The sequence below is a fragment of the Ciconia boyciana genome, chromosome 6 (genome assembly GCF_034638445.1).
Source record: "Ciconia boyciana chromosome 6, ASM3463844v1, whole genome shotgun sequence".
Taxonomy (NCBI): domain Eukaryota; kingdom Metazoa; phylum Chordata; class Aves; order Ciconiiformes; family Ciconiidae; genus Ciconia; species Ciconia boyciana.
In genome coordinates this window covers 42,104,435-42,130,916 of record NC_132939.1, presented here as the reverse complement: position 1 = coordinate 42,130,916, position 26,482 = coordinate 42,104,435, and the positions used below count along the sequence as shown (strand labels likewise).

At 37.0% G+C, this 26,482-nt stretch overlaps 1 protein-coding gene across 6 annotated transcripts in view; it reads right to left on the bottom strand.

Annotated features, from left to right (window-relative positions):
• NPAS3 (neuronal PAS domain protein 3) overlaps positions 1–26,482 on the bottom strand; it is a 625,969-nt gene that overhangs the window by 579,203 nt on the left and 20,284 nt on the right. The gene's annotated exons all lie outside the window — the stretch shown is intronic.

The window sequence follows — 26,482 nt, the reverse complement described above, 5'->3', positions numbered from 1 at the left end:
GCCCTTTTCTCATCCTTCCTTTCTCAGTGCTTTGTCTCTTACTAGTTGAATTCCACTTTGTGCTCAAGTCTTTCAGATTTTATCTTGACTTGTCCATACCATTCTTTTATACTCATCCATAATAATTTGACCCAGTTCCAGCTTTTGACAACATCCCTCGAGTTTCAGGTCACTGAAGAGCTCTTGTTTAGTTAAACCAGACTTGTGTTAAACTTCCTTTCTTTGTACTAGTAAAGTTAGTGTTTCAGCCCTTGTGAATGTTTCTTTAAAGAACTGTTAACTGCCTTCATGTCACTTTGCCATGCACCTGCTTCCTACAGAAACCTACTTACCATTTCTCTGACTTTACTGAAGTGCACTTTCTTGAAGCCTACTGTCTTTAATCATGGGATACATTACATCTTCTGAAAGCAGCACAAACTCCTATCTGACAGCCAGAAAGGCAACAAGAAAATTAATCAAAAAACCTGAAAACTAGCCAAATGGTAGCCATGGAAATGCTAGAGATAGACAAATAAGGCCAAGCAACTGGAGGAGTGACTTGAAAGGCTGTACATTGCATACAGCCCCAACGCTTTGGTCCTGGATTGCAGTAGTGGATTTTTGGACCTGTCAATTACATGGCTTTATGCAAATAAAGTTAATTTGACCCTAAAAGATGTCCTATTTCCTTGGCCCTAAGCATAAGTAATTACCATTAGCGTCAGTGGAAGTTACATGCACATGTTGAGAGGCGATTAAGCAGTTTATAAATGTTTACTTGGAAGGAAGGAGGACAGAAAAGGGACAAATATGCAGAAGTTCTTGGGAAGGTAACATATTTGGGAAAGTGCTCAGAATAGATTATCCTTATCCATAGTGTACTTCTTCACCTGCAACCATTTATTTTTCATATATTTCTGTTCCCAAGCTGCAGAAACTGAAAAGCGTTCACTTTAGCAGTTTACCAGCTTCACCTCTATTATATTCACATGTTTTCATGTCTGTTTTCTACCAGTGCTCCGGCAAACTGGTTTTCTGACAGAATTGTGTAAGGAAACAGGGAATTGCTTTGCCTACTGCAGAGTGTGCAACCACTAGCATTTGGGATAACTTTTCAGATTGGGTGTGTCAATTCAATCAGGGAATAAAAATGATCATGAACCCAATTGAAAGAGCCTAAATTTCACATCCCAACTAGCCTCACAAACAGCACCTCACAAATCAGTAAGAAATAAATTTACTTAAATTGCGATTGAAACTTTTGAATAGCTAGTATGTTTGGGAAAATGTTTACAGATAATTCATGATGAGAAAATCTGTTATGAATTAGTGTTTGTTATTTAATGCCCATTAGCTGCAAATAAATTAGCTGGTTCATAATAATACATTGTGTCATATGTCAGTTGCACACTAGGTTAGATGGACCGCATTGCTGTGCAAACTTCTGAAATGCCTAAAATAAAAGTTTGGCAAAAGTTTCCATTTACTAATGCTCTAAATGTTAACAAATTATAAGACCAGTCAATTTTAACAGAATAGTGTGGATGATGAGACAGGCAGAGAGAATATAGCAAAGCCTGGTAGGATACATTGCAAATAATAACTGAAACTAAATGCCTCCCACAGCTGTGGTTGTACCAGTAGTCCGGGATGCAACAGATTTTTGCATCATCTTTATCGGTGGGAAGCTGGCCAGATCTGCTTATCAGTGGATGGAAGGCAGAGCCGTGCCCTGCCAGTTTCCAGGCCCCTCTATCGCTGTGTTTTCATTTAGTTTCAGCTTACAGCAAGCTCTGCATCTGGCACATCGCTTCACTGTGCCAGAGGGCTCTAGCAGAACCCCACAACAAGGAAAGGTCTAAAGTCAGTTTAGACCTCCACATGGTATTGCTGCTTTTACTGTATTTACATAAAAATAATTTTATTAAGATTTGAGTATAAGAAATTAAATGTATATTTTGCTTATCTTTTCATAGGATTTCAGTTGTAACTAAATATTAACATATCATGACACTACAGAATTGCTTTTGTTACTAGAAATAAACTTCAAAGCTTAAAAGCATTAGTATATCCCAATTTACTGAAATACTAGCTTTTCCAATAACTTTGGCTAGTTTCCTCTATGCAAAACCCACTATGGAAAGAAAGAACACTGTCAAGTCTTTTCAGCAAAATGGAAAATCCTTTCTTTAGAGCCAGGACACTGTAAAGGTTTGTAAGACTAGTCAGCTTACTTGTTCATATTAGAAATTAAGTCAGATTTCTTTCATATAAGAAATTTGAAGATGCATACTTCTTTAGGGAAGAAACACTAAGTTAGAACAACATTCTTATGTGCCAGAAGAAAGTAAATCTTTAAAATGTTTGTTACATTGCAAATGCCACTCTGGACTACACAGACAGAAAACACAGATCTCTGGTAACTGGATTAAAGGCCAAGGCCATAGCTTTATTGAAATACAGTAACTCACACTACAGTATTATCTGACAGACAATAGTCCTTGCAGTAGTAAATAATGAGAGCCCAAGGCAAAACACCATATACACTGGACCCCAAAGAAGTGCAGTCCAGCCCTAATGTCAAACTCCTAAGTCTACCAATACTGATGAGACTTGAACTCTTTTGTTTTGAGATACTAAAGATGGGATAATACCTGTATATGGTAATAAACCTTTCCTTTGCAGTAACTCTTCCTTTCCTGTCTTCTTACTGCATGTACCCAAAAAACTGGCGAAAGAAAGCTTCAACAACAAGAAAAGTGACAACTAGAAAAATCAAGAGTATTTGACTGTTCTCAACCAAATCTAGCCAGCCAGCCAGCGTACTGAATTCCTAGCATCTTTTCAAAGATATTCAGGTAACTCTGTAACATCAGATAAGGTATAAATTACTTGTTACTCAATTCAGTTAATGGATAAAGTGCATGCATAATTTGTCATTGGAACAACCTATAAGTTTATACATGCGCTAACATACCTTGCTGAAGAAAGTAACTTTGCTACTTGCTAATTTCTGACCTAACGCATCTGTACCTCTTGAGCCAGCTTCACAAAATTACGTTAGTAATATTATAGAATGCAAAGTCAGTATTACAATCCTGTACTTCAAGGGTTACAGATCCCTTTTAACGTGAATCAAAAAAAGGACTCATTCCCCACATAAAGTTGTTCCATTCCCAGCTCAATAATTAAAATCAAGTCCACCAATGCTGTTTCCCCACCTCCCAAGAGCATCACTCTGGAAGGAAAGGAACCATTTTTAGCCTTTCTTCAAAAACATACCTCTTACTCTAAAATTTTTATTAGTTTTGTAGCTGAATAAGAAGCAGAACAAAAGAAAATTACAAAAAAATTGAAGTGTTACCTCCTCAGGCAACAATACTGGGAAGAGCTGATATTGCCTGTAATTCATATTAGCTTGAACAAGATATTAACAACATTTTGCTATATATCATGGGTTTTATTCGTCCATAGATGGATGAACTGAGCAATGCTTCAGTCCAAACATACAAAACTGACAAACTTCAAATCCAACAATAGGAGGAACAATCACTAAACCCTGCTCAAAATCTGCAAGTATAGGGTTCACTGCAACTGCTACATCCCCCGATTTAACTGGGACCTTCCCACAGCCTCATGACTTACAGGCTCCTACTACATGCCATTGTCTACTAAAATACATAAGCAAATAAAAGGCTGGTCATTCTCAGTCACACATTGGTAACAGACAAGTAGCTTTTTTCTCTACCTGAAAAATAATGGCTCATGTCAATATACATGTGTTCTCAGTCCCACAGAAAACTTGCATAGCTCCTGCTCTTCAGGAAGATCTACGACCTACTGCAATGTTATTAGCATTTGAGAAACAAATTACCCTAAAGTTCTCTGAAAGTGGTCAGCTGTAATCAGCTGATATAACAAGGTCATAGGGCTCAGAAGAAAAGCACAGGAGAAAAAAAAGTTTCACTATTTCGAGTTTAAAAGTCTCCTTCCCTTTAACCCTTGCACCAAGTCCCAAAGGCTACATGAAAAGCAACAGGTTGCATTAGATTTCAATTGTTTCTCCCTGCTGGGTAAGTGCTACATGTAAATCCGTTAAGTCTTTGGAGTCTGAAACCTCTAACTGAATGCTCAGCCAAAAAAGGTGATAGAACAAAGTGCCTACTAATCAACTCAAATCATCCAGGAAGTGAGGCTTTGCTAATGAATTATGGTAATTAACTCTAGGGATTGGTCACTGTGCTGGCAGACTACTGCTTGCTCTGAGCGATAGGAAGCAGATTAAACACACTTGTTCATATGCCTAACTCCCTGTTCCTACAGGTTTTGGAGCAGCGTCTTGTCTCCCTGGAACCAGAACCTCTGAGGTAGCATCAATGGCTAGACAGGCCCCTGGCAGTCAAGTTCAACACTTGACCAACAGTCTGTCTAGGATAGCATGACACACGTACTCATCAAGTCCTGTCGTTAACTAAAAAAGTAGTGATTCGATGTAAACATAACACTCAGCTGGAGAGGTTAGCATTATTCTTATATCCCATGATATTTATTTGACTCTAGCTAATTGCTGGAGGCCCTGGGTTAACACATGAGAAAAGGGCATAGGCTCATCCTACATCTGAGATCACCATCAATACTGGCAATGCAAATAGCTAAAGAAATATTATGATCCAAATACAGAGTTGGCAAATATGCAGTGGCACCTCAGCCCCTCATCACTTTTACATAATCCAAGTAGTATATACTTGCTTAATTTCCCCTGCCCAATTCTTAACAGGCAATAAGGCAAACTGCCACCTAGCCAATTTAAATGAACAACAAAATAATAAAAAAAAAATCTGAGAACAAGTTAAAAAAATACCCAGAGTCAGAGAACAGTAAAACAATTATTCAAGTCCAAATCTCAGGATGCTTCAGGGGGAAAAAAAAAAAAAAAAAAAGCACTCCCCAGCCAATGAATGCTTGCCTTGGATTACGAAGAGAGTATGGTGTTTTCTGTGCCTTACATGCAGGCCACCTTGTAAATATGCTATTTATACAGCAGTGACCCAAGAAGCTGGGTCCTTTGTGGAAGAAGAGTGATACAAGAAGTCCTAACATCACTTACAGCTGCGTGTGTACACACTAGAGAAGAAATGGTGCTGAGATCCCAATGAGAACGGACGGTGAACAGCACACAGTGAAATCTACGTTTCCAGCCTCTTTTCAAGGAGAGAGGGGGTGATTTTTAACTCTGAAGCCCCTCTTCACTTTGCCACCACTGTGGGCTATGACTGAGGCAGCTCAAATCCTGCCCCTCTATTCAGGGCCCAGCTCAACCAGCAGCTCCAGCTTTGCTCTGAGAACTTGAGCTACATGCCAGGCATGGGGCAAGGCTACTCTTGCAGCTGTATCGTCTACAGCTGAACCTGTGCTGCAGACAGTTGATAAAAAACTCTGACTTTCCAGGATGCCAGCTCACCTCTGCTCAAAAAAATATCCCCAAAATGCTCAGGCTTATTTGTCTGGATTTGTGCACAGCACTTGATTACCCATGCTTTTCCCTTCTCTCCTGGTGGCTCTCCAACTCTTAGCATGTACATAGCAAGTGGCTTCTTCACCACTGTAAGCTGAAGGCACCGCTGTCACCAGCAGACCTCGTTTAAACTCTGTAGCATGTGCACAGACTCCTCCATAAGCTGCTGCCGCCTTCTTCAGGCTAGCTGCTACAGGGTCATAAAGGTCACTAAGGCCAGACCGGTCACCAGGATCAGTTTTGCCTTCACAGAGATGCAAGCAAGAAGAAAGGAGGTGGTGAGAAAACCCAGGGCATGTGTGCAGTCCCTGCAGCCTTCGCACCAGCAGCACCTACGGGGTCATAGCAGTCAATTCTCATGCAGGTGGGGATCCTTGGTTTTGGCTAAGATGCTATGCCTTTAAAACAGACAGCACAGTGTAATGGAAAATTTCTGTTCCAGTATTTTGCTGTTCTTGGTAAGAGGAATAACCCTTCAATCTTTTTGCAACTGCTATGAGGCTTACACAGAGGAAATCCTACTCGGATTTCTTTTAAACCAGAATAACCTGCCAAAATATTCAAGGGAAAGAGCTCATGATAGTGTTATATTCTTTTCTGAAAGCTTAATTTAGACAACTACCAGCAGATCCCTTCATGGACACAGCAAAATCTTAAACTCTCTCTATTTGACTGTGCTTGCCTAAGGCATTAAGTTCAATCCACTATGTCGCACCTCAGTAACTCGACACAGACTAGGAAATTCTTACAGTCAGCTTCCCCAAGGGATTTGTTAAGTTTCACATACATTTAGTTGTGCAGTTGGCCTGTTCAAATTGATAAACTTGTTGCTCAGTGCTTTCTGCGGCAGATTTTGTCACTAGGAAAAATAAATATTGGAGTGGGGGAAGGAAGGCTCCTATGTTTCAGTAATAACCTTTTTTTAAAAAAAAAAAAATAATTACACATGCATTACTGTTCCTATCTCTTCTTGAGAGGCATTTATTTTGCAGAAGAGACAGGCAGATACTCTGGTGATGGGCACATTAAAAACACCACAGATAGACAAGATGAATGTCATTAACATGTGAAAAATTGAATAGAGCAGACAGATACAAAAATAGTATTCAATCCTATCAAACATAAAGGAATAATTCACCACATGAATATCCTGTGTATCTGAACAATACACATATATAATATGCAGGTCACTAATAAAGACTTCAGTCTGGAAAAGCACTTAAACATTCTTATTTTTTAGTAGGTGAGCAGTGCATTGGAGTCAATGGAATTATTCACTAGATTAGAGTTAAAGCATATGTCCAAGTATTTTGTTGGTTGAAGGCTAATATGACCCACATGTAACTATTAGATTACTTTTATAATGCTATACTATAAACATCAGTATGACATGTTATTACAGAGTAAAAGCAACCTCCCTCCCCCACATCTGATGCTTATGGGTATAAGAATTACTAACCTATGGCACGCGGCACAAAGCAAGCCAGTTCAACCCAGTATCTGCAACAGCTTTTGTCAGCAGTGGCAGAAGACAAACGAAGCAGAAAAGCAGCAGGAAAAGGAGGCTGAAGAAATAAGAAGCAAGAGCAGCCTCCTTTCCAGAAGGGTAACTTCATGGACCTACAGCAAGCAGAAAGCCTATGGTGCTGGCAAAGCAAGCCAGGCATGGTCACAGCATCAAAGAAAAGCCAGACATGGTATGTCTTTTCATCAGTCTTTAGCACACACAAATTAAAACTTTCTCTGTATCCTGCAGAGCTCCTCAATTACTTGTCATTACTATTGTGAGAGACAGAAAGCATTTAGTCCTCAGTGTGTAGCACAGATAGCACGTTAGCACACCAGACTCCTCTTTCAGCTAGAGTGTCATGTATTTTGATGACAACCCAAAAAGAAGCAATTACTTTCTCCATCTTTCCTCAGATGCCTTTGTTATAAAACACAAAAAGCCTTATTATCAATCCCTGCACCTAAACTGCACAAGGATTTCCAGTGATGAGATGAATTTACAAAGATGATGTATTGCAATACCAAGGACAGAACCACATAAACAAGTTTCTTAGCTTCATAGTTTTGCAGTGATCAGTGATCTGCAGTTTGTGTGATACTCTAACAGTTATAGGCTTACAAACACTATGTGGCTGTGCTTGTGGCCTATCAGAAGGCTGAAGATTTACAACTTCAGAACTGGGAATCACTGTCTTCTCTAAAGAAATTCAGAATGTCATCATAGGCACTTTTAAAATATAATATGTTAAAAATATCAAGTTCAGTTTGCAGTATGTAAACTGAATTTCTTTAACAGCTAAAATAATGCCAACAGAAATATATACATATATTATCAAAAAGAGGACAAAGACTACTAAAGTTATAAAGACTTAATATAGCTAAAAAAATATAAATATATTGAAGGTAATTCAGGACACAGACCCCAATAGGTCAAGTGTTTAAAAAAAAAAAAAAATCAAGATGTAGAAAGTATGTACATACAGTTTCATGGCAAGTTCTGGAGGAGAGATTATTCAAGGAGCAGGACATGCAAACTGATATTTAGGTGCAATAGCATATGACTTAATCTTATTTTCAGATGCAGTTATAATACCTGTGCCAATAAACAAAATCACCTAAGCACAGACTAGAATCAGGCCTATCTCAAAAAAACTCAACAAAAAACCCCCCAAGAAAACCCATAACAAAACCCACCAAAAAAACCCCACCCCAACTCCAAAACATCCCACTGCCAGTTTTGAGCCAGCGTTCCCTGCTTTTCCAACTCATGAGGAAGGTGTCTTAGTAAGCAGGCCAGGTTACAGAAGCTTTCATTCTGACTACTAGCCCTGCACCTGACCTGTGAAGAAATAAGACTTCATCTTGGGCTGACTCGGCAATTAGAACTTCACAGGCAATGAACAGCTAAAGTTAGGGCAGTTACACACTTGAACATAGGACTGTCAGCTTGCGAAAGAGAACTAGAGGGAAATGGAAATTTCCTCTTGCTGAAGTGCAAAAGAGCCAAACAGCCCATCTGCAATAACCTGTAACTACCCTATGTATGTTCTGCAACAAAAGTCTTATACCTACTCAATTACATATTTATTTTTCATTGGGGAAAAATAATTAAAAAAAACCAAACACACAACACCTTTTTTCCCCCCAACTTGCTGTATGTCAAGATGCAACGTTGTTTTACAGTTATAAATGACTGATAAAAGGAACAAACTTCTAAACATCTTGTTGGAATTACTTACTTGTCCTAATTTCACATTAGAGAAGGATCTCCTTTATTCTGTCTGAAAGAATGAATGTAGTGATAATAGCTTTGCCACCTAATATGAAACTTCTCTTCAAAAACATATATAAAATGTTATTGGCAAGGAATTTTTTTTAAATCTTTTCTTTCTATGGACACAATGTTCAACATCTCTTTTCAATATCTGGATTGACTTATCAGGTAATCTAACTGACAGTGATAGCTTAGTTAAACATACAGTACACTTGGGAGATATAAAGGGGATCTTCCTCAAAAAATTTAGTTTTTATTTATGCAATCCATTTAATAAAGACTTCTCTTAAGGTGGATATGAACCACCTTTTTGCAGGCAGAATGGAGTCTTCCACCAATATGCATGCAATGATTGAACAACCATGTAAAATGTACTTCACACACTTGGAAGATAAACTGTGAGAGCTCTCATTTAAAGAATAATACAACACCTAGTTAATCTCCTCAATCAAGCTATCTATAATTCTCATTTCAAGCCAGCTGTAGTTTAATGCGAAACTGAAGGTTTCTGTACTGCCCTAATAAGAAGTAGTTGATTCTCCTGTCTGAGAATATCACAGTTCTCAGACAACGGTTCGCTGTCTTTAGTTATCATCAGTTTTTCAGCAATTCTTCACCTCTTTCAGAATGAGACAAGCATAAACCAGAAAAATAGCATCTATACTACTTCTAAAGAGCTATGATCAAGTACAAGCCTTGATAACCAGGATTTTAAGTAAAGGTAAATTTCATTTTATTATAGTGAAATCCTGAATCACTGATGGCCAATGAAAAACATGTTAATTAGTCAATATAGGAATTAAATAATTCCTACTACATATGACTCAATCCTGCAGTTCTTATCATTAGTCATAGTACTTACTTTTATGAAGCCTTTGTTTGCTAGTAATTGGACTTCTCACACTGTAATTACAGACTGCATCTTGGAGCATTTATTTGCAGAACTGGGCCCTTACGCTACAAAATTCCTCTTGCTAAGGAACATAATTTTTATCAAGTAGCACAAACTGCTTAATTTTCAAATAGGTTTTATTGGCATCGAATATTATCCAACTTCTGAAGGCAGAAATACACTTTTATCAATAATCACAATCACCAAGAGACAAACTAGACAGTGAATTCTCATCTCCTCCTAATTTATTCAATAGTCTTTACTCCATACGTCTTAGCTCTAATGTCAAATTAAAAATTCCTGCATGTGCTATATTCTGTAGCAGAGGACTTCTGAGGAAGAAACTACAGTGTAATAAGACAAACAGTACTACTGTATTTTATGACAATTCATACGGTCAAAGCAAAGCACTACCCAAGTAGTGCTTGTAGCATCCATGTTAGGCAATGGGGCAAAATTCCACCAAGGAGGAAGCTGAGAGAAATAAAGCAAGTAACTTACCTAAAGTTATTTGGAATGAGTTGTAGTAGACCACAGAATGGAAGCCAGGAACACCAGACACCTTAATCCTGAATGTATTTTTTAGACCAACCATCTCTCTAGAAACAATGCCTAATAGCTCACAGTCAACTCTGGGAGCCAGCTATTTGGAGCCAAATCTATTGGTAGAATCCAGCTGCTTTGCAACACATGCTCCATATACAATAGCCCTAATAATGACTTAATTGGGTAATCTTCCCTTGACTAGTTAACAGCTGATCCTACTGCACCACATATCCAACCTAGAGGCTTGTATGCTGTTGTCTTCTCTACTGCTTGTTGCACAAGAAAAATAGGGCCAGGCTTAGCCACTTCCTTTGCCACGCTGATATTTGATGCACTTTCTGACCCCTGCAGCTGTTTCCAATCTGACTGAAATTAGACCAGACAGCAAATTCTTCAGTGAAGTACAGGGTTACTGAACCAGCAGAGAAGCAAGAGAGCAAAAGGAAACTAAAGCCATTTTTATGCACCGGCTCCATCCTCTACGCAATTGAGCTATAACCCATAAATTCTGTTTACAGTTAAGCCATGAATTGACTCTGGCCTCTTTCTGTACTTAGTTTTTGTCCACCTGTAAAATGGGAATCATAGTAGTGAACTATCTCCATCAGGAAAATAAAAAAGGGATTTAATTTATTATTAGCATCACAGTACAGTTCAGGTAGCATGGTGATACATATAAGAATATATGTATACACATAAATCTACACAGCACAAAGTGGTCTGAAATCTCCAGATCTCCCTCCCACATATTTTAAGATGAACTAAGAAAATATAGAAATGAAATAACAGAATAAAAGTAGGTGTCATGCAGGAATTACCAAATTTTCTTCCCTTTTTTTTTTTTTAAAGTGTGCAGAGCAGGTGCAGCAAGTATCATTTCCCTCCTGCTGCTTGGCCCACCTGCTGTCTGCCTGATGGTGCTATCCTCACTACTTTAGTATTTATTTCCAAAATGCAAAGTTAAAACTAACAATATAATTTTTTTTCTTCCTTTTTTCACCTCGATTATATTCTAGGTATTTCCCCAAATAACTCTATGACTGTATCAAATGCAACTTCATTATTCTTACAGATTATGGTAAAAAGAAAACAGACAGCAACTCTTCTATCTGAAATACTCCGTTGTGCAGATGTAACTTGCTGCAGAGAGTCCATACAGAGGACAGCATGTCCCCTTCCTCTGTCTTGTTTATCATGCATTGTGATGCTTCTCATGCGGCAAGATGCGAAAATGGGTGGTGTCTCATTTGGTGTGAGACATTGTTTGGATTCATTGAATAGGTACCCAGTGTAGAAGGGCTGACAACTGCAGCAATAAAAAATCTCATGAGATGTATAATAAAAATAATAAAATAATAATAATAACAACAATAAATTTCAAGGTATAAGTCTTCTTGGTTCTGGGTCTGTAAGGTTTTCAGAGTCTCGTTAAAGAAGCACACGATGCAGGGATTTCAAGTAAAACATCAAGTCCCATTAACTCATAAATAGATGACCGTTGGAAATATTGTAGCAACCCTTACCATGCAATTCTTTCTCTCCTGTTCCTCCCTTCTTCTTCCACAAGCTTTATAAAAACACACATGCTCTTCCCACAACTGTTTACTCTATAGAACTGGGCAAACCTACATGGAAACTTGCCTTTCTGAAAAAAATCTGTAATTCCCTGGTCCCCTTCAGTGCTGCAGCTCTGCGGTTACTCAGGTTGTTGGATACCTGGGTTCAGCTCTCCCCCAGCTCACCTGGGCTCCTCCTCCGAGGGTGCTGGGTGAGAAAGGTCCAGAGCAGGCAGCTTGCTCCCAGGAGGGGATGCAAATGCCTCCCTGCAGCCCACTGCTCTGACAGCCTTGCTTGCTCTCCTTCGACCTAAAGCTGACACTTTGGGGATGTGTTCTCATTTTTCTGCTGAGATTACAAACTCTAGAGTGGTTTTAGTTTATTAAATAGAAATCTAAATTTAAGGGGACTCATATAACCAGCACTAAAACCTAGATGACACCTGCAGCATATGGCCAGTACCCACGTAACACAGCTGCACTGCAAGAAAGTCTCATGGATGATGGGGACTGGCAGCTCTCCCAGCTTCCAGCCTTCCATGGCTCCAGTGAAGGATATGGATGACATCTGTATTTGTGAAATTCCTGCCACCACACGCTCTCAAGGCCAGGGTTTGGACCTCTATTCTGCTCTATGAATTCATGTAGATTTTCACAGCAATGCACCAATGGTTCAATATGAAAGCATTTACTGTCTGATCATGTAAACTTTTTTCCTTCTCACCTATGAACTGAAGTGCACCTTAAGCCTCCTTTTCTCCACAACAAGGAAAGAGATCCATTGATCTGTAATGAGTAATTATTCATTAATGCTACAAGCAGTAATTAAATTAACATTTTCATGATTCTGGACAATGAGGCCCCTACATTGATAACTGATATAATTCTTAATTCAAAACAATTACTAGTATCGCTACTGTTTATTATGTACACTTTGTTTGTGTAGTAGATATTTGCTTAAGCTTTACCTTTTTCTTTTGCTATTTTTAACACTCTTCCAATTCTTTCTTTGACTATCCCAAGTGCCAATGAAAATTATAGTATGCCAAAGAATAATGTAAAGGCTAGTGTCCAAGCAATAATTTATTTGTTATTGCTCAAGAAAAATAAACACTTTTATAACTGCATTAGTTGTGAGAGTAATATATGAAAAATAAATTGAAGTCAGACAAAATAAAATGTAACAATTGACAATGAAAAAACCTGAGACTTTTCACAAAAAGCAAATACATTTCCTACAGCTTTTTCCTATCTATAGTAATGTCTTAACTTTTCTATATGTATGTATTTTTGTTCTGATTACAAATGCTTTAGTCTTTACCTGTGGCTACATACATTCTATCACACGACAAAACAGCAGTTATCTTTATTTTGTTGTGCTGTTACACACAGCATAATTTTATTATTTTAAAGAAAACATTTCTACAAAGCCCAATAAATCAATGTTTCTTAAAGATAAAAGTTTGCAAAAACATGATCTGCTCTGTTTTCTCCTTTAACTGGCCTTCTGTTCAGCATTCATTTTAAATGTAATGTTATTTCAGTCAACCAATACTTTTAAGCATGCTGAATAGTGTGGAACATTCCTTTATTCTGATGTCATGCAGAAAGCATTTTTCTCAGAAGACATCTTTTGTAGTTGTAACCAAAAGGCAAAAGAAACTGGAGATCTCAAAGGGCGGGGGGGTGTCAGGGGGGAATGGCTTAAACGCCTCAATCCTGTCACTTCTAAAACTGTGTCAAAACCACACATATTTTTGGCCGTGACCTCTTAAAATAGTCACTTATAAGCAAGTACTTCTTTGCCATTTCCAAGGTATTATACTTATTTTTACAGGTTTTGACTAAAAATTCCTTGCATTATTGTACTGTATCACAGGGAAGTTCGCTATAGTTTCATGAAAGACGTTTTCATTTCTGACTGGCATCTTCTCAATAGCAGGGGGCCCAGGCACACCGCTCTCTTCCAGGCAAACCTTTCTGCTCTTAAACAGTACAGCATTCATAACTTACTTTCAGCACCGCAGGGCAGCTACACAGAAAAGCTTCTCCAACTTAATAGGTTACATCACAGAGAAGTCCACTATTTGGCCAAGGTGTAAAACATAAATGCACTCCTCATTCACTTCTGCACCTTACAAAAATGAAATCTTGTCTACCCCAAAGACCTGCGTTTCCACACTACAGCCTGGTCGAGGCTAGAATACTGCGCTGTTACCAAATGTTGTATATTTTAGTGTGGTTATTATGTATCATCACTCCCAATTAAACACAGGAAAGGGAAAAATCAACTACGGAAGAAGGGAAACATGAAAAGTTCTCAACAGAATAAATACATGTACTGGCAATAACTTTCATTTCTGCAAATACTCTGAATTCTCAATGTGTGAAACTGTACTTTACACAGAATGTGAATCTATCTTTACTACCTAGGCTACCTCACAGGTGTGGATATAAAGGGAAGGCATAATAAGGTAAAATTGCTTAAAAGTATCATCAGCATGATTCAGGAACAAGAACTGCTCTTACAAGAAGCAAAGCTTGGGAGTTGTCCCAAGACAATTGATGAAATTATAATTAATAGAACTTTTATATAATAATATGCTAGACTACTAGAGCATTCCACCAAGCTCCCATATGTTTCTACATGAAATTACATTATGTTACACAAAAATAATTTTGAAAATATTGGAAAGTTTTAAAAAAAATTATTGGAAATATATTTTAGATCATTCCACCCATAAAAAAAAGAACAACACCTCTAAATTTAAATTCTTCTTTTCCAATGGTATTAAATATTTTGAGTCTAGCCCTGAAGAGCTTCAAGACATTGAAATTTAGAACTGTGCCATCTTTCTGTACAGAAGAGCTATAATTAGCCAAAGGCTTGTTCTTGCCATTTTGGGTGTTAGAAAATTTTAACTCTGGGAGAAACAAAAAAAGAGGATTGCTATATTTGGAGGAGGAAAAGAAAGCACTTTGCAAGTACTTTAAAAATGCTATTTGTTTTAAAGGTGGTTATGTACTCAGAATGCTTAAAAAAGACATAATTGGACCAGAGAAAGTGTCAAATGTTATCAGTATAGAAATATATACTACATATGCACAGATATATGTACATAGCCTGTTTGAACTGTGAAGTTCCAACTGTTGTCGCAATCACAAGTAACAACACATAATGTATATAATCTTCTGTGTTCTGTAAATATAGAAATAGAGACACTTTCAGCTTGGGCATGCTATTGGATGTTATTATTGGACTGAGATGTTGGTGATTTGTGTATATATATACACGTATAATAAAATAATACACAGAACATAAGGATGTCACCTTACCACCCATAATAAACACATGCACATTTTTTTTCCTGCATAGCTACTAATTAGTACCTTGGCTGCAACATATTCTGCCAAAAACATACCATGTTTCAAGTAGGCAAATGCCATATAGTTCTCAAAAAACTGCTATGTTTGCCTGGGAGGGGGTTTTGTTGCTGTTGTTGGTTTGGTTTGGTTTTTCCTTGGTTTTGTTTTTTGATTATTTGGGCACCTAGATTCCACATACTAATTAAATATTAATTAATCCTGCAGGTTAAACAGAAATGTTTACTCTGAAGAAACTATAAGCAACAATAATGGATAAAAACACTTAAGAGTGATAAGAATTGGGAGACTGAACAGGCACTGTGGACCTTTATTCTTTCCACAGAAATTAAAACAGGAGAAGCCTGGTTTCTATTATCGTTTCTGTAGAAATACCTCTGGAGCATGTTCTGCCAGAAGGTAGGACTTGGGACACCCTTGGCTTTTCACATGTAATTTGGAACTGGGGTCCAAGTCTTGTGCTGTGGAAAGAAGGGAAACCTGCTCCCAACAGATCTTTAACAGTATATCAAGGTTTATCTATTACTTTAATCCACTTCTCCAAATACACTAACAACAGGAAGAGATGCAACTGTTACCATCACTTAAAAGGAAAAATATTAACAGATTTCTTTAAACATGGTACCATCTTATTACATTCTCTGAGAGTAATCATAATTGCTTTAATGGGAAAAAATGTTTTTCTACTTTTACAGAGTCAGCACAGCTATGGGAGAGTACACTGGATTCTATTCTGGCTCACGCATCAGCAGAATTGGTAGCTAAGTTCCAGCTGTGGAGTCCTCATTGTTGGCGATCCATGAACCAGAAAGAACATAGCTAGACTTTCAAATTCCAGGTTGAGCGTGTGGCATTGGCAGTCAAGAAAAGCACCTCTTCACTTACTCCTTCTCCCCTTTCACTCTACAAAATAAACTAAATTACCCCAGGAAAGACAATCAGCTGCTTTACGACAATAGATTTTTTAAGAGAAGTCTTTGCTTTAAGAATGCAACAACAGCGTGCATTGAATGCACAATGTTAGCCTGTTGTCCACCACGAGTACTGTGCCATATGCTTATTAAAGAGCATTAAAGTATGAAAGAGAAAAAAGTGGGACTGCTTTTGAAGGAAATCATGTTAAAATACTTCAGAGAAGCAGTCCAAAACCAAGGGTTTTAAATGTGAAAATAATGTAAGATTATCAGCTGCAGGCAGGATTGCTGAACAGATGAAGGCTAAACAGGGCAGTGTTTCTGCATGCTTCTTAGCCATTGTTTTTGAGTTGCTGTGGTGGAAAACAAACAAACAAAATAAAGCAAAAAAAATTGACTGTTCTGTCTTCTAGTTATTCAGCCTTCTTGAAATTATTATTTCTCCTCAAAATTTAAATACATTGTGTAATACAGACATTTGATACTAGAAAGGAGTACACAGTACCATGAAAGTTAAGCAATAATATTAGGTACTTACATGTTTTGGTTAAGATATACCATATATAATTTTAAGTGTCACAACTCACTAGAATGCACTAGCACTATACACAAAAGACAGCAAGTGTGTAAAGGAAGGAAAGACTGCTAGACAAACATAGACATGTAACTATGAAAAATACTGCAGAACAGCTTTCATGCTTTTCAGTGTAAAGAAACTGTTGAAAAGGAAGGCTACCTCCCACACCCTTTAAAAAAAAAAGAATGCATAAATTATGAACTATGTATTTTTGTTTCATGAAGTCTCTGGCATCAGCTCAATAATATCAGTTGTCTCCAGCCTTAATGCTATGTAGCCACTTAAATGACAGCAGTAACACTTGACAGTGCAAGTTTTCCTTTATCTTCTTCTACAACTAGTCACCCCTACAGTTTATCATTCTTCATATTTATAACATATCCACCAAAAGCAAAAATTCAATGTCGCTCATAATATTTTGAAAGAGATGCAGCTTCACAAATGATAGGAACCTTGGGGCATTTCAAATTGAATGCATTTTTTAAAATCACTTTAAATTTCAACTATGGACTGTAGCTAGGCCTGCTAGCCTAAAGGTAATGCTCTGTATTACCATGCCACAGATCTGGGTTAAATTTCCAGCCTCTCTATAGCTTCCCAAGCTGGCACAACCTGGGGTGAGACTAGTACCTCTTGTTATCGTGCAGACACCACTTCAGCCGATTAAGGAGCAGCACTGATAGGCTCTGAAGAGAATCCCATCCTCCTCACCAAGGAGGCTGTGTCTTTGAGCATAGCGAGAGGTTAAAAACAGGGTTGAAATGGAGTATATCCTCAGGGCTCCATCAGGGACATGAAAGACAACCCAAGAAAGTATGTTCTATGACAACAAAGACATCAAATAATTTTAGCGGAATAGCTGCCTTCTACCTCTACAAGTTTCCTGGGCACTTCCAGATGCATACCGTATCTTTTTCCCCTTCCATCCAAGATTTTTGTGTATTGCTCCTACGTGCTATGAAACAGCTGCTACATTTCAATGTAGATGGCTGAATTACAATCGTGGCTTCAGTTATTCCCACATAAAAGATCAATTATCAGGACCTTCTGTACCCAGTGAAAAACAGAAACTACTCATAAGAGGGCATGTGCAGAAAGAAAGCAGCTGGGTTCAAGTGTTGCTACTTAGTCGTCACACCTCCAGTCCGGAAACTTCACATGATCTTAAGCACTCAGCCATGGAAGGACGTTCAAAATTTAATTTACATTTAGGAATAAAGGGTTCTGTTTCACTATTCCCAGATACTGTGTAAATACTCAAATTCTTCTTGTTACAATGATAAATAATCTCTGTGGGTAAATGTGTGGTATTTATATGGACATTCAAAGCCAGTCCAGATACCGGAATGAATTTCCTATAGTTCTTGCCTGTTTTCTGAAGAGAAACAAAGAAATCCTAAATTTGACCTGCTTGTTGTAAAGCATTTGGGGACCCTTTAGAAAGAAAGGTATCATCACACTTTATGCTATTGTAAAGGCAATATTGTTACACTAGACTCATGGTACAAGCTTTGTATCTGATGACTGTAAAGCTTCATAGTGTGACCACTTGGCTTGAAATCTGATTTTCTCCATTAATGCAGTTATATACAAAAGAAAAATGACTTTCAGATTAAGGTAAGAGGCTGCATAGTGATAGTGGGAGTAAAACCAGCAACTGTGGTCTTGTGCAAATCAGTATTAGTTCAAGAGTGGACGTTGATAAATAAATGACTGAAAGGCTGCATACTTGCTGGAATATAGAAAAAGCCAAAAAGGCCAGTGCTAAAGTGCCTAAAAATTTGAAAGATATATACTGCAAAAAATTAAATTGAAACACATTTTCTAAATACCTTCTGCAACATAAGTGGCCTGTATCTTCTTTCAAGACAGAGTATCAGTTTATTTCAAATTTAGAGATATTGGCCTTGATTCAAATTCATGGCAGTTATAGAAACCAATGTTCCATGGCTTGATTCAGGTGGCAAGCATTAAATCTTTTTCCTGCTGTCATGCAACAACAACTTTAATACAAATTAGCACTGCCAAACTCAGTTTCCTGAGCTCAGAAGTCCTTGATGCTACTCCCTGAATTTTATTCATACTTTCACACGGATTGTGCTCTGCTGAAATTGTTGTAGCTGACAAGAAACAAAAAACTACAATTTAATGACACTGGATTCAGTATTATAATTCATGACATTGTAGAAAATTTAACATGCAGCTCTTCATTATTTTTTTAACTGAGGTAAAGCTCAATCAAATCCACACAATGTTTGTTGGGGTTTTTTTAACCTGTAAATTTGGTTTCTGTGAGTCAGATCTTCCCTTCAGACCAATTGTTTATGCTGAACCCAACCCTGCCAGTCAATAATAACTCACATTTTTCAAGCTACTGATTCAACTTTTACAACAGCCTTCTTGGAGTTCAAGACAAAACCATCCAAGCCTCAGAAAATACGAAACAACAAACCAAAAGCAAGAGTTTCCAGTTTCCAGTCTTCCTATTCACCAGGAATATACAATTAACTAAACTTGACACTCCGGACAACTCAGAATGAGATCCAGAGGGTAGATCTGAGTCAGAGAAAGCATATTTCCACTTAAGAAAGAACCTTCTGTTTCTCCGATCAGCCACTCCAGACTGATGGGCCCTTAATTACAGAGTTCCACAAAAAAGGGTGGGAAACTCCAATGAGTACCTAAGCCTCCTGGGTTTCCATGGCCATGCTCAAAAACCCCTGGCAAAAATTTGCATTTCAAGGAACACCCAGTTCCAGTTCCTAGCGACTCCCATAGCAGTAAACCAAAATCCAAAACCACTTCCTAGCAAAATTTCTGCCAAACCAGTCAACTCCCTCTAACTTTAAAGTTAAAAACTCATTCTGTCTGAATTTAGACCTCAATTTAGAGCCAGTCATTCATAAGTTTGTTTTCCTTTTTTACTATTATTTTACCAATCATTTATCATCCAGGAGTACCCAAAGGCTAATCAACTCTAGGCTTTAGTGTGCTGGCAATAAAAAGGCATATAATGGTCAGTCCTGGTCAGGGGCTTACAATGTGTGAAGACAAAGGAAGCAAGACAAACTAAAATAACATCCCCTTTCCTCCCCAAAATCCAACCATGATGAGGACAACCTTGTTAGTTCTATGACTAACAGGATTTTCCCTTATCATCTAAATTTAACCTCCGGATTTTTTTAATAACTGCAGCCTTGCTATTTTCTAAGTGATCCTCTTTTAGAATTATTTTTTTTAACTTATTCATAAAAAAGGAAACAATCAATCAGTTTCTCAGTTACCTCTTACCTCTTTGTCTGCCTACGTGTAACTACCCTTGGCCAACTGCCTTGCAAGTGTGCATAAAGAGAGAAACACTAAAGTCAGCATATGGTGACATCACTGAGGCTCTGAAGGCATGACATATATGCCCCCATGGTGTTCTGGCTGGCCCTTCCTACTCCTCATCCTCCTAGGGAATGCTGGTGCTTTTCTTAAGAGAAGAGGAAACTATAATTATGATCCTCCTTAGACCAACATAGATAGGACTAGAGTCTTTCTGAAAGTTTCAACAAATCTGTCTTATTCTTTGAAAGCAAAGAGATCAAAAATAGTGATCAACATATTCCAGCTAATATGAGTGAAGCTCACGTTATGAAAACACCTGAATTAAAACATCATTTCCTTTATGGTTCAAATATATATATGTGTGTGTGTGTGTGTAATATATTGTTTACCTATCAGGAGAAAGGAGGGATTAAATGGATTTTCTCCACACAGTTTTGGTAAATAGCAATCCAAAGAGCTCAAAGAAAAACCTCAACATCCCAGAGTCTTTTGGAACTACCATATTTTACACCATTATCAAATGATAACATTTTAAATAACTAATGTTAACAATGAAATATGCTTACTCAGGATTTGTAGCTATTTGGTCAACAGTGCTACTATATAGAGAATTTTGTGAAAACTCTGCTCTTAGCTAAAGGCCATACAGCTAGAAAACAGGCTTTTCAAAGAGCACCATAGGCGTTTACAAAGTAAACAAAGTATTACAAAATAACAAAGAAAAGTAAGGAAAGCAATGGGTAAAAGTTCAAGGCATACTGTGCATTGATACAATTCTCTCTATATCTTACTACATACCAAATATTTATCAGATGTCAGGAATAGAATTCCCATGTTTTTTAAGGCTCACATATTTACATGTGAATGTACATAACAGACTTTCAGTATCTACCTACAATTTGGAATTACAGAAATAGCAGCATTACCTAGCTTTCATTGAAACTAAAGAACAGTCTCATTGATTTCACCTGTGATAGGTCGCAAGTGATGAAAAAAAATCGGATATCCTAAATATAAGTGGCCAGCTTCTAAGAGACCTGAGCATTTTATCAGCACTGACTTATTTTGGTGACTAGTATCAAGATATTATATAAAATTTTGGCTCTAGTACCCACACTAAGTGAAGGTTTTTGCACCTAAGGCATAAAACCGTGTGTACAAATGGAGAGAAAAAAATAGAAAAAGCCAAAGAGGAAAGTTGGAATGATTTTTGATGGGATTTCCTAGCTGCACTGCACATACTCAGCTGGATACGCAGCTTGTGTAAACTGACAACACAGCACTGGCGCCAATGGAGCCACAGTACTTAACACTAACCAATAATCTGGCTCTATCTACAGATGTCAAGACAAAAATAAGCATAAGCTTTCCCACCAAAGAGATTAAAATATAAAAGTGACCCTAATGAATACAATGGTGTTTGGGGAATTCCTGCATCTTTTGTGCAAATCAAAAGAAATGATGAAGGGACACAGAGGGTAATGGCAGAGCAATAATGCCTCATGTAACCTCACTGTTAAGAGATTCATAATGAAAATCTTCTCTAGCTGTGTGCATAGTGCCTGTGGCAATGTATGCCTTTGCACTCCACAGAAATAGAGAAGAACTTACTGACAGGGGACTGTGAGCCCAAGGTACAGTGCTGAAAGAGGTACTTAAACCTGTGAAGTATGCTGGACACCCTTTGAGAAATTCACATAAATTAATGGTGGTATTATGGGACAGGCCAAACATGAATAACTAGCGATCAGCTGGATACTTAAGGATTTGAACAATTCAACTTTCTTTCTTCATGAAAAATAAAAACTTTAAAAAAAAAAAAACAAACTCTTTAGTCAATATGAGTTAATAATTTTTCAACATCTACCCAAAGTCATGTGACACCTGAAGACAATGTACAACATGTAACCTGGAGACATTATGTTTTGGAAATTCCTACAAAAATACTTGCTAGCCTATCTGGTAGTCCACTTTTTTACAGGTTTTCTTATGCCTATGATGTGAAAAGTATCTTGCTGTCTTAACCTTCAGAATTTACTCTCAGTTTCTGTGAAGTAACGTGACTCATTTCACAGGCACTATCTAGGAAGCGCAGTGACTACCCTGATAATTCAGCAGACAAAAATTGAAGTAAAATGCATTGATTTTATTACTCTTCAAGCCTAGTTAATAACATTACACACATCAAAGCTACCACTGAAGGAGAGTTTTTAAGAAAGTTAGACTAAGAGTATGATCCAAAATAACTTGAAATCAGTGAGAGTCTTTCCATTGATTGACTTCTGTGAGCTTCGAAGTGGGCCTGAATTGGTCAGCAATGATGCTCCAAGATACATTACAAAGTAAAATTCAATTAGAAATGTACAAGTATGGAATTATTGTCCCTCTGTCATGACAGAAGAAAAGCCACCTCTTCAGTAATCTTTAGTGGAGCTTCACAAAGCTCTGTTAATACCACACTGCTTGTCAGGGATTCTTTCTCCCTTTTTTGGTACACATTAATCTGATGCATTTAAAGCGATCATGGCATGGCCTGAACGCAACAAAAGAATGTCCTCCACAACAAATGCCAGGTGCTTCTGCCAGCAGAGTGATTCCCTGACCCTAGGAGCTGGCAGAATAGAACGTCTCAATTGGCTCAGAGGATGGCCAGCTTTCTGGGGATCCGGGATGCATTCAGTAACTTCCCTAGCCACAAGCAAAAATAAACTTGTGCCATGCACCTAAAGTAATAAAAAGAAAAGGCTAGATGGTGATGTAAAAATTCTAAAATAAAGCCTTCTGCCTGCTTGCTTCTGAATGGTGAGGATAAAACAGATCACCATTAGAAGACAAACAGAGGCATACAAATTCCTTAAATTAAGGAAAATATTTAACACAAACTTATATCCCAGGCCTGTTTTTTCTACATTTTGTAGCACTGCATTCATTTCATATTTTGTCTAGTTTTGCTTATTTAAATTTTAAATAAATATTAAATGGATGCCCTGTTCTTTGGACAACTTTATGTTCTGGCATACATTACGTTGCCACTGAGCACTCATTCATTAAATATATGACTGATCCTGAAAATCTTTAATTGGGTAGGATCCCTGTACTTAGATATTAAATTGGAAGTAGAAAGGTAAGGAATTGAAAGGCTGGGCCATGCGTTCTACAACAGGAGTAGAATGTGTATGATGATCATTTTTGTAGTACCAGCACACACTTAGCACAGCACCAGTGCATGTTGAATGTTATTTTGTCTAAAAACACGATAATACAGAATTGGTTTTAAAATTCAACCTGCAGTATCTGCATATTGCATATATTGTTATTAGGCTTTAAATGTTCACATGTGAAATCTTGACAGCCTTCACTGTCTACTACTTGGGATCAGGTTTTCACATCTTCAAAGAATTTACCTGTTTCTTTCAAAAGTATCCCCTTCTGGCAAAAATAAAGAACCCAATCCAACTTCTTCTGAAAACTGGATGAGTTTCTGTGTTACCATCATTTTCTTCTATGAAAAACACAACCCAAATAACATTTTGTTGCTAGTGGACAACAATTAAAAAAATAGTAGTCATTGGGAAATCAAAGTCCCATTTTTCAAAACAGGCCCTTAAGCACCTACACATCTTTGTCCTTTTCAATGAGATTAAAGTTTGTGTACATAAATCATATCTGAAAATGAAACTTAAGGTCCTGAACCACTTTGGCTGTTCTGAAAATATTACCCAACTTCAAATAATTATTCAATAGAGAACATTGTTTATTTGTTTGCTTTAAAGTAGCACTTCTCTTAACTTCACAATTTTAATACCATTTACTAGGACTTGATGAAGATTTTCACTTAAACATATCTGCAAACCGAAGTTTCAATTTCTTGGGCAACTTTAGCATTTGCTTTGTTTATACTAGCAAGTGAAATTGAAAGCAATACATTATCCAGCCTTAAGGGCTTGCTTCTCTTTCTCCTTTCAATTAATCTTGTCTCCCAGGAGTCCAGCATTAAAATAAAATAAAATATCAATACTATTCTTTTTTAATTTCTATGTGTTTAATTATAAGCAGCAATTAATCAATTTTTTTCAATTTCACTTCTTCTTGGGGGCATCTCACTGATAAACTGAAAATCAACACCAATGTATTAATCAAATAATCACAAAACTTTGAGGCAAAAAAAGTGTTCACCCCATCAAGACTGTAACCTAAAGCTAAGCAAATCCCATCTTTTTCTTGAATTATTGGTAGAACTAATTTATTTTTCCTAGAAAACATTTTCAGAATATATATTAAAGTTCAACAGCAGAGCGCCGATTTCTGTTTTCAATTACACTCTGCAACTTCATTAACACCAGTGGAATTGTTTGGATATAACTAATGGCAAAAAATGACTCACAGTTTACACCTTTTTTTTCTGAGTACTTTCTATCAGAGAAAAGAGAGCTCACAACTAATCCACACTGATATTCCCAGTACGATCCTAAAGCCTGGAAAATGCAAATTTCAATCATTTTGACATTGTTGTTACTATTGAATCCACTTTAAATGGAAGAACACTAGATGCTGCTGCTCTCTTCAACATTTTAATATCAGCGGATCAAATCAAATCACTCTGGATAGGCTTGGATTTTGATCTATGCGCAAGATTAGTTAAGAGTCGCACAGATTTTCCTTCAAACCCCTGGCTGGTAAGAATTTTCAGTATGTCTGACAAGCTGGCCTTCCCTAACGCTACTACAATTATTTTTGTGAATATATATAAACTCCTTCTCTGACACTATGAGTATTTGACCTCATTTACATTAGAACTGCCATTAGATTTTTTTAGGTACTATTACAGATAAGAAATGAAAATATTCCAGGAGTTAATTCACAATGTCCAGGATAATTGTTATAATATTAACCTTTTTTTTTTTGTTTAATCTATTTAATTATTTCCACCCTTTTAATCAGTTCAGATAAATTAACTGACTTAACTGCAGCAATCTATTTATTTCTGCACAAGCAAAATGCTGCCCATCAAGAGACATCCTGAAGTTTCTTCTAATCTTTAAACTAGTATTTTCCACTGAAAGCTTTAAAAAGTTTTAGTATATTTCTGCTGCACAGCTAAGTTCTCAAAAACCATTTAGATCTGATTTATATTAGTTTACCTATATAAAACACGTCTGCCAAATTATTTTACATTGTACAGTAGTAAATTCATCATTACAGCAGTAATGAATACCCCTCCGATAAGAAAAATCAGTGTAAATACTCACAGCTCCATTACAGCACATTCTGCCACACACCTCTTTGCCACTCACGGAGTCACACCCTCTCAGAGAAGCTTTGTGCTTCCTGGGAAGGGAATTATTTGGGATGGACTTACTTCTACTTTTCTTTGCCGTTGTTAATAGCTGGATCTCTTACACAAGTACTGCCTTTATTTATATATGTATCTTTAGTATGTATAATATATATATTGATTTATCCATCTTGACTTATTTAGTCTTACCCAGAAAACCTGAATATGTGAAAACACGTATCTGAGTTGCAATTTTTTTGAGAAATGAAAAACTTCACAATTGAAATTTCTTTACATATGTTATATCCATATTTTCCTAAATGTAGAACTTCAGTCTGCTTCATAAATTTCATCACCTTTATTCTGTAAAGAGGCAGCCAGTGAACTATTTTTTATAGATTCTCTTTGATCAAGAGTGACAATTTTATCTTTTCGTCATTACTTTTCTAGCTCAGTTCTACATAAGTAGTATTACTTCACCAAAAGTTAACTCTATGTTATTTCAGCACTACATTTTATTGATTAATTGTTTTGCTATCTCTATGGACAAATAATGATCCATAGTTCAATAAGAACTCAAATAAATAAAATCAATTAACACCTTACATGTGTTAGCAAGGCAGCTGATGACACTACCTTAAAAAATCTGATGTGGTGAAATGTACAGTGACAATTACTTTTTTTACCAAATCACACCACAGAGGTAAAAACTCAATTCTAAGCATTCAAAATTCTATGGTTTTAAAGCTGTTGGCCCTATGCAAAAATGAGATTTTCTCTTGATTAAATACTCAAGTTTCATCTCTCAGAATCCATTACTTTATACTAACAAAGAGTTTGCTAGAAAAAAAGTTTTTAAGAGCTCTCCAGAGGCCATAAATTTCAAGTTTGACATAATTTCAAACACTGTTAAAAACGTATCTGTCAATATTTGATCTTAAAACAATCTCATTAAGAGAGGTGTATCTCAGGTATTATTACAAGGCACACTTTTTAATATCTTATTAGCACTTAATAAAGTGGTTTGTGCAGTGCCATTTTAATGATGAATCTATGGTTTCTTGCAGCAAGTTTCCAGCAGCTTGGTAGCTTCCACGTATTTTAAATACTATAAAGCAGTTTCAGTGTTCTCTAAATCCGTACCAAGATTTTTTAAAACACCTATTCTTTTGTTAAAGAAGGCCTTAGTTTAACAAGCTCTGTGCCATTGCCAGCAACTACTATCTCA